The sequence below is a fragment of the Pelodiscus sinensis genome, chromosome 10 (genome assembly GCF_049634645.1).
Source record: "Pelodiscus sinensis isolate JC-2024 chromosome 10, ASM4963464v1, whole genome shotgun sequence".
Lineage (NCBI taxonomy): Eukaryota > Metazoa > Chordata > Testudines > Trionychidae > Pelodiscus > Pelodiscus sinensis.
The window spans coordinates 38,243,986-38,258,881 of NC_134720.1; the positions used below are offsets into that span (position 1 = coordinate 38,243,986).

A 14,896-nucleotide genomic window follows, 5' to 3' on the forward strand; every position below is an offset into this window, starting at 1 on the left:
CAATGCCCTCACTGATTTCGTGTAGCATGTTACTCTGTAGATTGTTGAGTAGGACTTACTCATGAGAACAAGCCATTCATCTATTTTTCACTGTAAGGGTTGCAAAATCTTACCCTTAGCTATTAGTCCATTCTATTAATGCTACATTTTACAACTGTTCACAAAGAAATAATAAATCAACATTATTATTATAATATCTATAGTAACCTAGTACAGCAAGGTCATCAGTAGTATAAAGCAGTGCTTGTAAGGCTAGAACTATATATTCTCTTCTCTATTGTGTGTGCCTAGTCTGACATCCCATGCTGGTCCTTATATCCAAAAATACATCAATAGTTCAAAAAACACAATTTCAATCTTCTTTTGGGTAATTTATTTCCTTTTGTCCCTTCACACCTGGCTACAAAGAGAATGGGGAAAGATTAAAACACACAGAAGTGATTGCTTAATTCCTCAAAAAGGTGCAATTAAGTGAACTGTGGTTAAAAAGTGACCACATCAAGGTGAAACTGCAAAGAGACTTCAAGTGGGAAAAGTTAATCATTTAAAAAAACAATTAAAATGTAAAATGATTTTTTAAAAATAAAAGCACTACCAGTGTCCAAAGCACTGCATGTTTTAGATACATTTTGGGTGAGGTTTTTTCCTTGGTGTTAATCCTCATCTTGGATTTCCCTCCCATCTTCTCTTTGTTCTGTTGAATTAACTATAAATCATGAACTGCTAAGAAGTACTGGGAACATTCAGCAGCACAGGAGGTGTTTTACTGGATGTACCAGGTACCTTCAGCACCTGCTAACTGGTTTATTTAGATGACTGCAGTGCTTGTGAAAGCAAGAGACTGATAGCATTGCTCAAAACCAGCCAGGTGTAATGGGAGCTAGCATTGTGCAAGATTCCCTACAACCCTCTACAACTGTACCTCAGGCTACATCTACACCGCAAAGTTTTTGCACAAAAACCCACGGAGCATCCACACCTCAAATGTGCTTTTGCACAAGTAAATCAGCAGTAAAATGGCAGAACAGAGGGATTTTGCCAGTGTAGGTAAACCTCCTTCCATGAGGCATAACTCTCTTTTGTGCTACAGCTATTGTGCCAAAAGGCAAGTGTAGACGCTCCAGAAGAGTTTCTTGTGCAAGAAACCCCTACGGGATAAAGCACAGATGCTCTGATGGCCATTCTGTGAATGGCCATCAGAACTTTCTTGCACAAGAGCATCCATGCAGTGTAGATGCTCTCTTGCACATTACTTTTGCGATGTGCTTTGAGGTGTGGACGTGCTCTTGTGCAAGAAGCTTTGCACAAAAACTCTTGCCCAAAAGGCTTCTTCCGCAAAAAGCCGGCAGTGTAGATGTAGCCTCAGTATTGACATCTAATACCCTGCTATTCCTAGTCTTGTGCCTTCACTGAGTAGACAGAGCCAATACTGTCAAATAGTGATGAAGTAAAGTAATACAAAATATTGTATATGTTTTACATGGCCCCCGCTTCAGCATTGCTCATATTTCATTGATGAGGGTTTGGGCACATTATAGTAAACGAGGCCAGTCTCCAGGCTCTTAAATGAGGCCAGTCTCCAGAGCCAAATTCTGCTCTCAGTGACATGTATGTAAACCCCAGGTATTTGGCACAAGGTAGGTCTCACTAGAAATAAAAGATTCTAATAAAAATATTTCTAAACAACGAAGTGGACTACAACTGTTATAGGACTTGATCCAAAGCCCATTGAATTCAATAGAGAACCTTCCGTTGATGTAAATGAATTTGGGATCAGGCCCATAATGTACACTAAGGCAGCAGATGCAAAATCTTTTGCCACTGACTTTTGCTGGTGTTCATACAGGAGCAAAGTAGCTTCTTGGAAGGGTAAAATTCACACTTCCCTGCAGACAGGCTTTGCACAAGAAAGAGAAATCTGTCTCAGTCCAGGTGCTCATATGGCTCCCATTACTATAGTTGCTGAGGATTTCACAAACATTTAAAGGTTTATCCTTCACAATACTCCAGTGAGCTGGGTGATCTTGAGCAAGACACCTTCCCTCCCTGGGTCTCAGTTTCCTCCATCTGAGATTACGATACTGACCTTCTTTTAAAATGCTATGAGAGCTACAGGTGAAAGGGATTATATAGGAGAGAAGTATTAATTATTATTATATTATCTTCATCATCCCCATTTTACAGATGGAGAACCGAGGCACAGAGAGACTAAGTGACTTTCCACAGTCACCTAGGAAGTCTTTGGCAGGACAGGGAATTGGACACTAATCTCCCAAGTCCTGACTAGTGCACTAACCACTGAACCACTCCTTCTAAGCCCATTCCCCGCCCAAAATTCAAGATTGTTGATAGGCTGCAGTGAAGGTCTCTGAAGCTGCTAATCCAAATACAACTCTTTCCACCGTCTGCATGTGTGCAATGCTCCCTACCAAAATTATATAGCAGTCCTTCTCCTAGCCTGCACTAAGGCCCCCCTAAGAGGTACTGAATGGATAACAACAAATATATCTTAATAAAAGGTGCAGAAGTTAGATGGCTGTTGTCCATTTTTTGACAGGTGATAACTCCAGAAACACTGTGCCGTGGAAAATGTATCTTCTGAGTACAGTAATGCAGTTGTACATGGTATGTAGTGATTTCTGTCCACTCTCTGAAGCACATTTTTGCTATCTGAGTAATAATCAGTGCTCAGATGGCACTAGACAACCCAAATGTCCTATTTACAAAGAGCCAATTGAACATTTACAAAAGTTTACACTACATCCAATTCATGGTGGTATCAATCTGGAGTTACTCATTTCTTGGAGCACCTGGTGCAGGAACCCACAAGGGGAGAGGCAATTCTCGATTTAGTCCTCAGTGGAGCGCAGGATCAGGTCCAGGATATAACTGTTACAGGACCACTTGGGAATAATGACCATAATATAATAACATTCAACATTCCTGTGGTGGGAAGAACACCTCAGCAGTCCAGCACCCTGGCATTTAATTTCAAAAAGGGGAATTACACAAAAATGAGGAGGTTTGTTAAACAGAAATTAAAAGGCACAGTGACTAGAGCCAAATCCCTGAAAGCTGCATGGAAACTTTTTAAAGACACCATAATAGAGGCCCAACTTAAATGTATACCGCAAATTAAAAAACATAGCAAGAGACCTAAAAAAGAGTCACTGTGGCTTAACCACCATGTAAAAGAAGCAGTGAGGGACAAAAAGGTATCTTTTAAGAAGTGGAAGTCCAATCCTAGTGAGATAAATAGAAAAGAACATAAACACTGTCAAATCAAGTGTAAAAATGTAACAAGAAAAGCAAAAAAAGATTTTGAGGAACAGCTAGCCAAAAACTCAAAAAGAAATAACAAAATGTTTTTTAAGTACATTAGAAGCAGGAAGCCTGCTAAAAAACCTGTGGGTCCCCTAGATGATCGAGCTATAAAAGGAGCAATCAAGGACGATAAAGCCATTGCAGAGAAACTAAATGATTTCTTTGCTTCAGTTTTCACGGCTGAGGATGTTGGGAAGATTCCTGAATCTGCACTGTCCTTTGTGGGTGATGAATCTGAGGAACTGTCCCGGATTGAAGTGTCATTAGAGGAGGTTTTGGAACAAATAGAGAAACTTAATGTTAACAATTCTCCGGGACCAGATGGCATTCATCCAAGGGTTCTAAAAGAACTTCAATGGGAAATTGCTGAGCTATTATCTGTGGTTTGTAACCTATCCTTTAAATTGGTTTCCGTACCTAATGACTGGAAGGTAGCCAACGTGACACCAATATTTAAAAAGGGCTGTAGAGGTGATCCTGGCAATTACAGACCAGTAAGTCTAACTTCAGTACCGGGCAAATTAGTCGAAAAAATAGTAAAGAATAAAATTGTGAAGCATGTAGAAAAACATAATTTGTTGAACAAAAGTCAACATGGTTTCTGTAAAGGGAAATCCTGTCTTACTAATCTGTTAGAGTTCTTTGAAGGGGTTAACAAACATGCGGACAAGGGGGATCCAGTAGATATAGTATACTTAGATTTTCAGAAAGCCTTTGACAAGGTCCCTCACCAAAGGCTCTTGTGTAAATTACATGGCCATGGGATAAGAGGGACGGTTCTTTCTTGGATTGAGAACTGGTTAAAAGACAGGAAACAAAGGGTAGGAATAAATGGTAAATTTTCAGAATGGAGAGGGGTAACTAATGGTGTCCCCCAAGGGTCAGTCCTGGGACCAATCCTTTTCAACTTATTCATAAATGATCTGGAGAAAGGGGTAAGCAGTGAGGTAGTAAAGTTTGTGGATGATACCAAACTGTTTAGAATAGTCAAGACAGAAGCAGACTGTGAGGGACTCCAAAAAGATCTCACCAAACTGAGTGATTGGGCAACAAAATGGCAAATGAAATTTAATGTGGATAAGTGTAAAGTAATGCATATCGGGAAAAATAACCCCAACTATACGTACAGTATGATGGGGGCTAATTTGGATACGACAAATCAGGAAAGAGATCTTGGAGTTATCGTGGACAGTTCTCTGAAAACTTCCACACAGTGTGTAAAAAGGCAAATAGTATGCTAGGAATTATTAGGAAAGGGATAGAAAATAAGACCCAGACTATCTTACTGCCCCTGTATAAAACTATGGTATGCCCACATCTTGAATACTGTGTACAGATTTGGTCTCCTCACCTCAAAAAGATATTTTGGCCTTGGAAAGGGTTCAGAAAAGGGCAACTAAAATGATTAGGGGTTTGGAACGGGTCCCATATGAGGAGAGGTTAAAGCGACTGGGATTTTTCAGTTTAGAAAAGAGGCAACTGAGGGGGGATATGATAGAGGTATATAAAATCATGAGTGGTGTGGAGAGGGCCGATAAAGAAAAGTTATGTATTAGTTCCCTAAATAGAAGAACTAGAGGACACCAAATGAAATTAATGGGGAGCAGGTTTAAAACTAATAAAAGAAAGTTCTTCTTCACACAGTGTGTAGTCAACCTGTGGAACTCCTTGCCAGAGGAGGCTGTGAAGGCTAGGACTATAACAGAGTTTAAAGAGAAGCTAGATAATTTCATGGAGGTTAGGTCCATAAAAGGCTATTAGCCAGGGGATAGAAATGGTGTCCTTGGCCTGTCTGTCTGTCAGAGGCTGGAGAGGGATGGCAGGAGACAAATCACTTGATTGTTGTCTTCGGTCCACCCTCTCTGGGGCACCTGGTGCTGGCCACTGTCGGTAGACAGGATACTGGGCTAACTGGACCTTTGGTCTGACCCAGTACAGCCGTTCTTATGTTCTTATTTATAGTGAGGCACTCCAGATTTACAATACCCATTGGCCTCAATCCAGTTGACTTCAGTGACGACTGGATCAAGCTCTAAATCAGAACAGCACAGGAGCCATCGTGATTCTGATCTTGCAAATCTTTCTTCTCAGTAAGAGTCCCAATGAAGCTAAGGGACAACTCAAACTTGTATGGTTCGGAAAGATGTCACAGGTATAAATGAGGGCAGAATTCAGCTCTGCATATTTGCAGAATCCAATAAAGGAACAAAAAAGACTTGTATGCCTCTATTGTGCTTCTAACTGTATTCCCTTGCACCTCTCATTCCTTCACATACTCTGCATCCCATCTCTCCCACTGAAATCAGTGAAGATCTCAGTGAAATGAATGGCAGGAGTGGGCCTTATTTACATTCATACTGGAATCACATTAGCAAGAAGTACAGCTTTGACAGCTAGGATGCTAATTCAGTTTCCCTAAATACTTTAGATTGGGATGAACCATATTATAAAACAGATTATAAAATCATATAAACTATCAGAGCACTAGTACCATTTATCCCCAGGAAGCCTGCTAAACCAATGGGACCGCTGGATGATCAAGATACCAAAGAAGCAGGCAAAGACGATAAGGTCATTTCAGAGAAACTAAATGAATTCTTTGCTTCAGTCTTGACAGCTGAGGATGTTAGGGAGATTCCCAAAACTGAGCCATTCTTTTTAGGTGACAAATCTGAGGAATTCTCCCAGATTAAGGTGTCGTTAGAGGAGGTTTTGGAACAAAGGGTAGGAATAAACAGTAAGTTTTCAGAATGGAGAGAGGTAACTAGTGGTGTCCCCTAAATGTCCATACTGGGACCAATCCTATTCAATTTATTTATAAATGATCCGGGAAAAGGGCTAAATAGGGGCAAATAGGGATGTGGCAAAATTTGCAGATGATACTAAACTGTTCAAGATAGTTAAAACCAAAGCAGATTGTGAAGAGCTTCAAAAAGATCTCACCAAACTAAGTAACTGGGCAACAAAATGGCAAAAAAAAATTGAAGTTGATAAATGTAAAGTAATGCAAATTGGAAAAATAATCCCAACTGTACATACAATATGATGGGGACTATTAATTAACCATAACTACTCAAGAGAGAGATCTTTGAGTCACTGGATAGTTCTCTGAAAACATCCACTCAGTGTTCAGCAGCAGTCAAAAAGAAGCAAACAGAATGTTAGGAATCCTTAAAAACAGGATAGAGAATAAGACAGAATACGTTATTGCCTCTATATAAAACCAGGGTACACCCGTATCTTGAATAGTCTGTATAGATGTGGTCACCTCATCTTTAAAAAAAAAAAAAAATAAAAGATATATTGGCTTTGGAAAAGGTTCAGAAAAGGGCAACAAAATTATTAGGGGTTTGGAACAGGTCCCATATGAAGAGAGATTAAAAAGACTAGGACTTTTCATCTTAGAAAAGAGGAGACTAAGGGGGGATATGATAAAGATCTATAAAGTCATGACCAGAGTGGAAAACGTGAATAACAAAAAGTTACTTACTTGTAACATAAGAACTAGGGGTTACCCGTGTTCCATCTAAACTGTGGGGCAGCACAGCTTCACAGGTGAGTAATCGGCCCCGCTCAGTGCTCCATGCATGTAGCTGATTAATCAGCTCTGCTCAGTCAATCACCTGTGTAGCTGTGCTGCCATACAGTTCAGAGGGAACAGTGGGGGTCACCAAATGAAATTAATAGGCAATAGGTTTAAAACAAACAAAAGGAAGTTTTTCTTCAGGAAGCACACAAACAACCTGTGGAACTCCTTGCCAGAAGATGTCGTGAAGACCAAGAATTTAACAAGGTTAAAAAAGTACTAGATAAATTCATGGAGATTAGGTTACTCAATGGCTATTTGTCAGGATGGGTAGGAATGGTGTCCCTAGCTTCTGTTTATCAGAGGCTGGAAATGGATGACAGGAGAGGGATCACATGATGATTACCTGTTCTGTTCACTCTCTCTGGGTCATCGGGCATTGGCCATTGTTTGAAGACAGGATACTGGGCTAGATGGACCTTTGGTCTGACCAGTATGGCCATTCTTATATTCTTCCTACTTTCATTGATTTAGATTGTTTTGAAACATCCTACAAAATCATCTAATGTTCATTTCTTCTATAATTGCCTGATGTTTATATTTTATGATCAGTTTCCTGTATGGCATGTACTGTACTGTGCATATATTGTATTCCATCTTGTTGCTTATGTGGCTTTTGGGCATGCACCATGTCTTCCTGTGGGTACGCACCGTGCATAACACAATGGGGTGTGATATTTGACGTGCGCCTTTGCATGCTACCACAATATAAACAACAACAATAGTGTACATGGTATTCAGTAAAACTGTCTGAAGCCACTCAATTTTCCCACAGCACACAATAAACATACATGATAAATTCCATTATGTAGAATATATTTATGGCTAATTTTTGAATTTAAACCATCTGGAAGGGGTTTTTTAAGATTGTTTGATGTAAAATGCATAGCGGAGTATATATCTCATGATATCTAAAAGACAAAATAGTATGATATTACAATATTCCCCAAGCTATCCTATTTTTGTAACCCCCTCAACAATTAAACTGTCAGAACTAATATTTTTTGAAATTTTATACATAATCGGTGATACAGTTGCCAAAAACAACCCATTCACAGAAGTCTTGCTTTTTCTGGTTCCTAACTTATTACAATCAAAAAGTGGAGTTGTGTTCTTTGCTGTGGAATACAGAGGTTTGTTTCAGAGCTATAGTTCAAGCAGGATTCCAGTTCTCATTCTACGTTTTATTTCACTGGGGTTTTAAACTCAATTATGAATTTACATTAGGCTAAAACTTAGCAAATAATTCAAACATTGGAACTATCCCACCTAAAAAAAATTAAATCACTAAATTTCTTCTCTCCCCTCTTTGAAGAAAACAAACATGTTTTAGTAGGTTCCATTATGCACTTTTCTAGCAACTAGTAACATTTAAAGTAAAACAGAGGACTTAATCATGTAATCCTCCTCCCAGCAAAACTCACGTGCCCTAGTTCTGCATATGGTGTCCAAATGAGATTTTCAAGAACTTCCAAAATCATTACAAGTCTTGCAAAGTTAGCTACTGAAATCAACAAGTCAGATTTTGCATTGTGCTGTATATCTGTGATCTGACTTGGGCCCTTAGTACATAACGGACTAGTTGTTTTGAAAACACAGAACATATTTTTAGCTACTTTCTTACCACCTGTAGTTTTTGGGGTTTGGAGGCCATGTGGTACATTTCAGCCTTAACTTTGAATTTCCTTTATTTTGTAGATCAAACTTCAAAATTCCCTTAAGGTACTGTTTTTTATGAAGCTGTATATATCCTAGCTCGAACAGTACAGTGAAACAGACCAGAGTAGTAAATCCCTACAAGGAAACAACTGTATTGAACTCCCCATTCCTCATTACTATATTAGTCTGACTTAATTATATTCAGTACTTGGCATCAAATACAGTATTCACTGCTGGCTAAATTTTTCCCCTTAGCATGTATGGCTCCCATTTAATTCAATGGGAGCAGTGCATGTGTATCTGAGAGAAGGGGTAGATCCTATACCTATGTCCTGGAAACATGTCAAGGAGGTTTCTATGAACTGACATACTAACACATTGAAGGGGCATAATGTCCATGAACAGTCAGGCAGGTTTCTCTCAATCCATCAAGTGTTTTAAGATGGCAGCATAAACAGGCAAGCAGCCATGTGGTTTTATTTGGGCAATAGCCCTCTTGGTTCACATTGCTTCCTCCCCTACATTGATCCTTCTTTTACAGCCTCAGTGCTCCTTACTTAGTTGCACCTGCCTCCTGATTAACATCTCATGAAGATTCACACCTGCCATGATGCCAACACATTAACTCATGGTCCTGCCATGAGGGCAGGGGACTAGACGCAATGACCTCTAGAGGTCCCTTCCAGTCCTAGTATTCCATTCTATAAACTCATGCACGTTGGTGTATAATTTTTGATAGGTTGACCCATCTTAAACCCTGATTCTGTGTGGATTTTTTAATAATTAGTGGTAATCAAATGAAAGTAAAAATGAAGTTGGGATAAAATATTGTAATCAATGCCACTATGAAACATTTTTATTATAATGGCATTAATTTTAATTGTCTCCCTTTACCTTATACTCCCACATCTCCTCCTTCATTCACTATATTTGTGGTATTCTCCTGATGACTCTTAATAAAGAGAAACTGTAGCTATTTGGGGAAAATCATTGAATTACATGTATGCAAAGTACCTACTACAATGGGACCTCCAGGGCTTACTGGAATACAAATAATTGCAATGATACAAAAGAGCCAAATAATAACAGTGATGCAAATAAGTAGTATAGCTGATCATAAGACCTGTGAACCCACTTTTTTTAAATAAACACTATTACTTTTGTTAAATGGAAAAGTGAAAGTCATTGCATTCTTAAGCATATTTTTAGAAACTAAGCTATCATCCCAACCTTAGGCCTCAACTATATGCAAAGCTGCACCCATTTAATTAAAGAAATAATGTAAAATTGATTTTGTCAAACTGGATGAAAAGACTGCACTGAATATCCCTAAACTGAAAAAAACTGGTTTATCTTGATTAGGTTGGGTCAGTCAGGAAGAGATTTAAAATAAATTGAAATGATATGAACTAAGAGAGTCCACACAGGATTTTGCATCTATTTAAATATGTTAAAAGATGATTTATGTTAAAGTGGTCAACTTGTTTGTGTTGACTTAGCAGCTAAGTTTTTATAAACCTCTGTCTGGTTCCCCCATGCTCTCGCTTCATTTCCCCTTTATTATGACTGTAGGGGCTTTAATGGTCATTCATACTTTTTTTAGTTTGTTCTCTTGCATAATGTACCTGTCATAGTCAGAGTAAATTCCACTTCACTGCTCAACAACTTTGACGGCTTTGTTAGGGAATTACACTCCTTAAGAGGGCCAAAGAACATTTTCTCAGTTAGGACATGGCTGCTTACAAACTGGGGTCAGGAAATATTTTAAAGTAGATTCCTTTACCCCCCTCTCCCCAAGATGATCTAGATTAGTATATTCAAACACACACCAACCCTATATCTAACCTATGCATGTAGATATACATCTATATCTACTTTCTCTGTATTGTTGACACAGTCTTTGAATGTACATAATTTAAATGTAGACAGCGATTATGTGTGTGCACACAAACATCTGTAGCTATTCTATAACTACGTCATCACATGTACACACTCACCCATGTATATCTGCTATGTATCCATATATGTATACATATGTAAGGAGATACATGTATAAATAGATAGCTGTCATATCACACACACACACACACACACACATATAAACAGAGATACATTCACACAGGAGTTTAAATAAATAGAGGAATATGAACACTGATAACCATTTATGGCAACAACAATGAAAGCTGTCCCTGGAGCCTGCATGTGGTACAGCAGCCAAAATGATTGAGTATCTACAGGGCATTGCTAAAGCAATGGCACACACATGGGCCTCCTTTTAAAAATGATTAATATTTAACTGACTTTCTGAACCTAGCTTTGTTTTTAGTTACGATTAGATATCACCGCGCACAGAGCAGTCCAAAAAGGTATGTGTTACTTCTCGCCCCACCCCGCACCCGCTTACACTTCCCACTAGTGAAAGAGAGAGAGATATACACACATGGATGTAAAAAAATACATTCCTCTGTGTTTGTGTTTGTTTAGAAAGAAAAGGAAAATCAGTCTGCAAAGCCAATGTAATAAGATGCTGCAGTTTTTATGGAAGAGGTGAAATAATTTTAAACACAGACACACAATGAGTTTATTTATTTAGAAACTTGTTAAATAGAGTCTGGGAATTCAAATATTCAATGTTGACATTGTACAGAGCTGGCTGGGAGCCAGACTCAACTCTCTAGAGAGATCCAATGGACAAGGAATCCAGGACTTCGCCCCTCCCACTTGAACTAAATAGGTAAAAGTCATTAGTTATACCCACAAGCAATATCTGCATCGAAGTCAAATAATGTTACCTCAGCCAGAGAACTTCAAAGGCGTATAAGTGTGTTTAGCTTTTTAGCGCTGGAACTGCAGCAATATGTCACACTTTTGAAAGAGTTTTGTAAACAGTTCCTTCCCCTTTGCAGAAACCTTTCTTGAGTTTCTTGTACCCCATGTAAACAGCCTTAATTATTACATTTTTCATGTACAAATAGATCTATATTAATAACGATCTCTGCTTTCCGATTGCCCTGCTTTCTCCTGTGTTTGAGTCCTTCTATTTCTCCAGACCCTTGTAGACTACATAAATTTCTCTGGTGGAAGCAGACAGAAGGCAGACGGCATGGGGAAGGGGTGCGGGTTGTTGTGAAAGATGATCTAATTTTAGAAACAGCATGGGGGAGCACAAAATTGTTCCAAATTCAATGGAATCTATCGACCTTGGTGCGTCTCTGGATGCCCTGGAAAAAAAATCACACACGCTTTCCATCCTGAAAAGGGTTAATCAAGTGCCTTGTGAAAATGTGCTTGGCATATAATGCGATTGTCTCGCTCCCAAGCCTCCCCCCCCTTGTTGTGAAAAAGCCATCCGAGAACAAAGTACATAGTATTTGTATATAACATATATAGGTACACACACATACCCCAAATTAGTTTCACGTGGGAGAGACTGTAACCTCTGCACCTCCAAAGTTCCAGGCAGTGAAAGTGCTTTCCCCACTATGACGTACCCTGCGGATGCTTTGCCACATTGTAAACTGCAGTGTGAACATTCCAGGGGATCTGAGCAGATTCCGTGCCTGTGTCCCGCTACACACATCTCTCCAGACTCATTACTTAGCTCATTACACACACACACACACACACACACACACACACACACACACACACACCCCTTCAGATTCAGCTCTAACGCCCCACAGAACCCGGATTTAGTTGGCCTGTTTAACTGGATCTAATCTCCCCGACCTTCCTGGAGAGACTATTTGGACAAAACGCTTAGATTTAGGAATGAGGGCGGTGGTTGTATCCCGTCTTCTCCAGTTGGGGGATTGGCTTGGTTAGTTTTGCAGCGGGGGGAGGAATTATTATGGCGATTATTCGTCTAGAAGTGGAGAGGAACTCATTCAACTCCTCGTGTGTCTTAGCTCGAGCTGGGAGTCTTTTGGTTTCTCTGCACCAGAAATTTGAAGGGGAGGGGGGAGTGACAAGAGGCAGACTAGAGACAACAGCACTGCTCGTCTTACGTGTCCAGGTCCTCCCTTTACCCGGGCCCCCTTTCCTAAAAAAGCAGGGCTGAGAGTTGAAGAACCCATCTCTCCTCCGGAAGGCCACATCAGATCTCTCAACTGAACGGGACTATTGTCAACTGCTCCACATGAATCGCAACTTGTGGGAGGATGGGGGAGGAATCCTACGAAACCCGTTTGTATTCAAGCGGTACAAAATGTTTTATGGCTGGTGTGAATGAGTGGACGGGTGTGCAGTGCATAAGCTAACGGTGCCATGTATCCTCTAGTAAATATACATCCCCAGAAATGCACTGAGCTATGAATTGGCAGAATGCACAGTGATGCAGATGTGGAGGGATTTTTTTTACCATCAAAGTAAATGAAGAAGACAGTGTCTCCCTCCATCTTTTCCTTAACGAACCGACTTTTCCCCTGCCCCACCATTTCAAAATAGAGCAACGCGTTATTAACCTTCCTCTAAACTTCCAAGGTTTTCTTTGACGAAATATACAAAAAAGTTTTGAGAGACTATTTACAAAGTGCCAAATGCAATAAAGAAGTACTAAGCCAGCAGTAATAGTATAGTAATGGCAAATAAACAGCCTTTCTGCAGGGGACTGGCAAACATTTCCCTTTTCAAAAACAAATCCCCGTACAGAGTCTTAAACAGGCAAATAAACTTGCCAGCTCTGTTTTTCAGTCAAGGCTTTTAAGTACGAGACTGAGGCAAGTTACAGGAGCAGGAAAACCTGCTGCAACTCGTGCAACTTATTTCATTCTTTCAGATGGTTAAGATGTCTCTGGACCTACCTCGACTGCCCTAAATTGCCTGCTTTAAAAAACGGTGATAAAGTGAAAGAGTAGCAAGTGCCCCCTTCTTCACGTGCGTTCTCCTAATCTGACCACCTTCTGTCTCTTTATGAGGCTACTGGGTGGCTAATGGCTACCAGTGGTTTAAACTGCACTACTTGTTCGGTGCACGGGGTTGAGTTCTGTGAAGTGTCACTTTTCAGAAGTGATTTTCATTCAGGGTTACAGTTTCATCAGTCGGACCAAAAAAAAAAAAGCCACAGTGTGACACACTTATATCACCAGTGATGGTCACTGTTAATTACTATCGCCGTGCAGGTGCAACCTGTAACTTTAAAAATTTGCAAAATTACAGTATCTCTACTGTCACTGAGACTGGTCGAGACCTTTGTAATTTGCACACTGTATTCAGACTTCATTTTGAATATGCCTTAAAAAAGATATCTTGCCCCTTTTTCCTTTATTTTTACAGCTGGAGGTATAAAATATTCACTAACTATTCGCAGCTTGGCTTCTTTTGTTTCTTCTGAGATTTTTTTAGGTAAGCAAAAAAAACCCTTAACTTGCTATTTCAATATATACAGAGAAAATATAAGCAGCTAATTCCCCTTGTTTAATTATGAGCAGACCTTTCCCGACTCGTGGTGTAGTCACATTTTGTGGGGGTGTTGTCTCTAGTTTGTTTTACACTCAAAGAAGTTAAAGTGGAATAAGACAACTCCAATTGTATCATGAATCGGTTGCTTTTCCAAAAGTTACAGCCACAATTTTTTTTCCACAGCTCCGCAATAAAATAATGAAGAGAAGGGGTCACAGGACGAAACCAAAAACTGAAAACTTTTCTTGTTGAATGATTGAATTACAGGGGTCACCAATAATCCCCCCCCCCCACGCTCCACACACACACACACACACACTAACGCGCGCACACACACGCCAGGAACCTCACACGCTATTCGAAGGAGAAAGGAAAGAGGTTTCAACATGCAAAAATCTCAACTTTTTCGTAAGATTTCCTTTATGAGCGTATTGTAACCGATAGACTATACAATGCAACGCGTCTAGCTTCTGCCGCCGCAGCAACTGCCAAGACATGCAACTCAAAGAAGAAAGTTTGAAAATGGTCAGATCTAAGCACTGCAAAGCTGCAGCAGTCCAGAAGCGTTAAGGGAAATGCATATTCACATTTGCTAGCGAGTGTAATACAAGAATTTCACAATTAGCCTGAAAGCAGGGATGATGTCCTGGAAGCTTATTTGTTTCCAAATTGTGTTGATGGATCCAGTTTAAAATCAGCTAATGAAATATAGGTACTTTTGCTGTCGTTAAGTTTCACAGAAAAGTAGATCTTTTGCTTTTCCTTTTCTCTGTTCACATTTTCCCCCACTAGTAGACATAAAACCGACGATTGGTTATATATTATGTTATGAAACGTTTCATCTGCCGTTTTCCGGCACAATTTCAGATGGAAAAGAAAGTTGTCATTGAGACACGCATCAACTGGAACTTGCCTATGTTATATACC

General features: G+C 39.7%; 1 protein-coding gene and 1 long non-coding RNA gene across 6 annotated transcripts in view; one reads left to right on the forward strand and one right to left on the reverse strand.

The window, feature by feature from the left end:
• MECOM (MDS1 and EVI1 complex locus) overlaps nt 1-14,896 on the reverse strand; it is a 508,313-nt gene that overhangs the window by 491,623 nt on the left and 1,794 nt on the right. The gene's annotated exons all lie outside the window — the stretch shown is intronic.
• Nucleotides 12,633-14,261, forward strand: LOC142830790 (uncharacterized). The gene is made up of 3 exons (XR_012906282.1): nt 12,633-12,769; nt 13,844-13,912; nt 14,153-14,261. It is a non-coding gene; the product is annotated as an uncharacterized LOC142830790 (long non-coding RNA).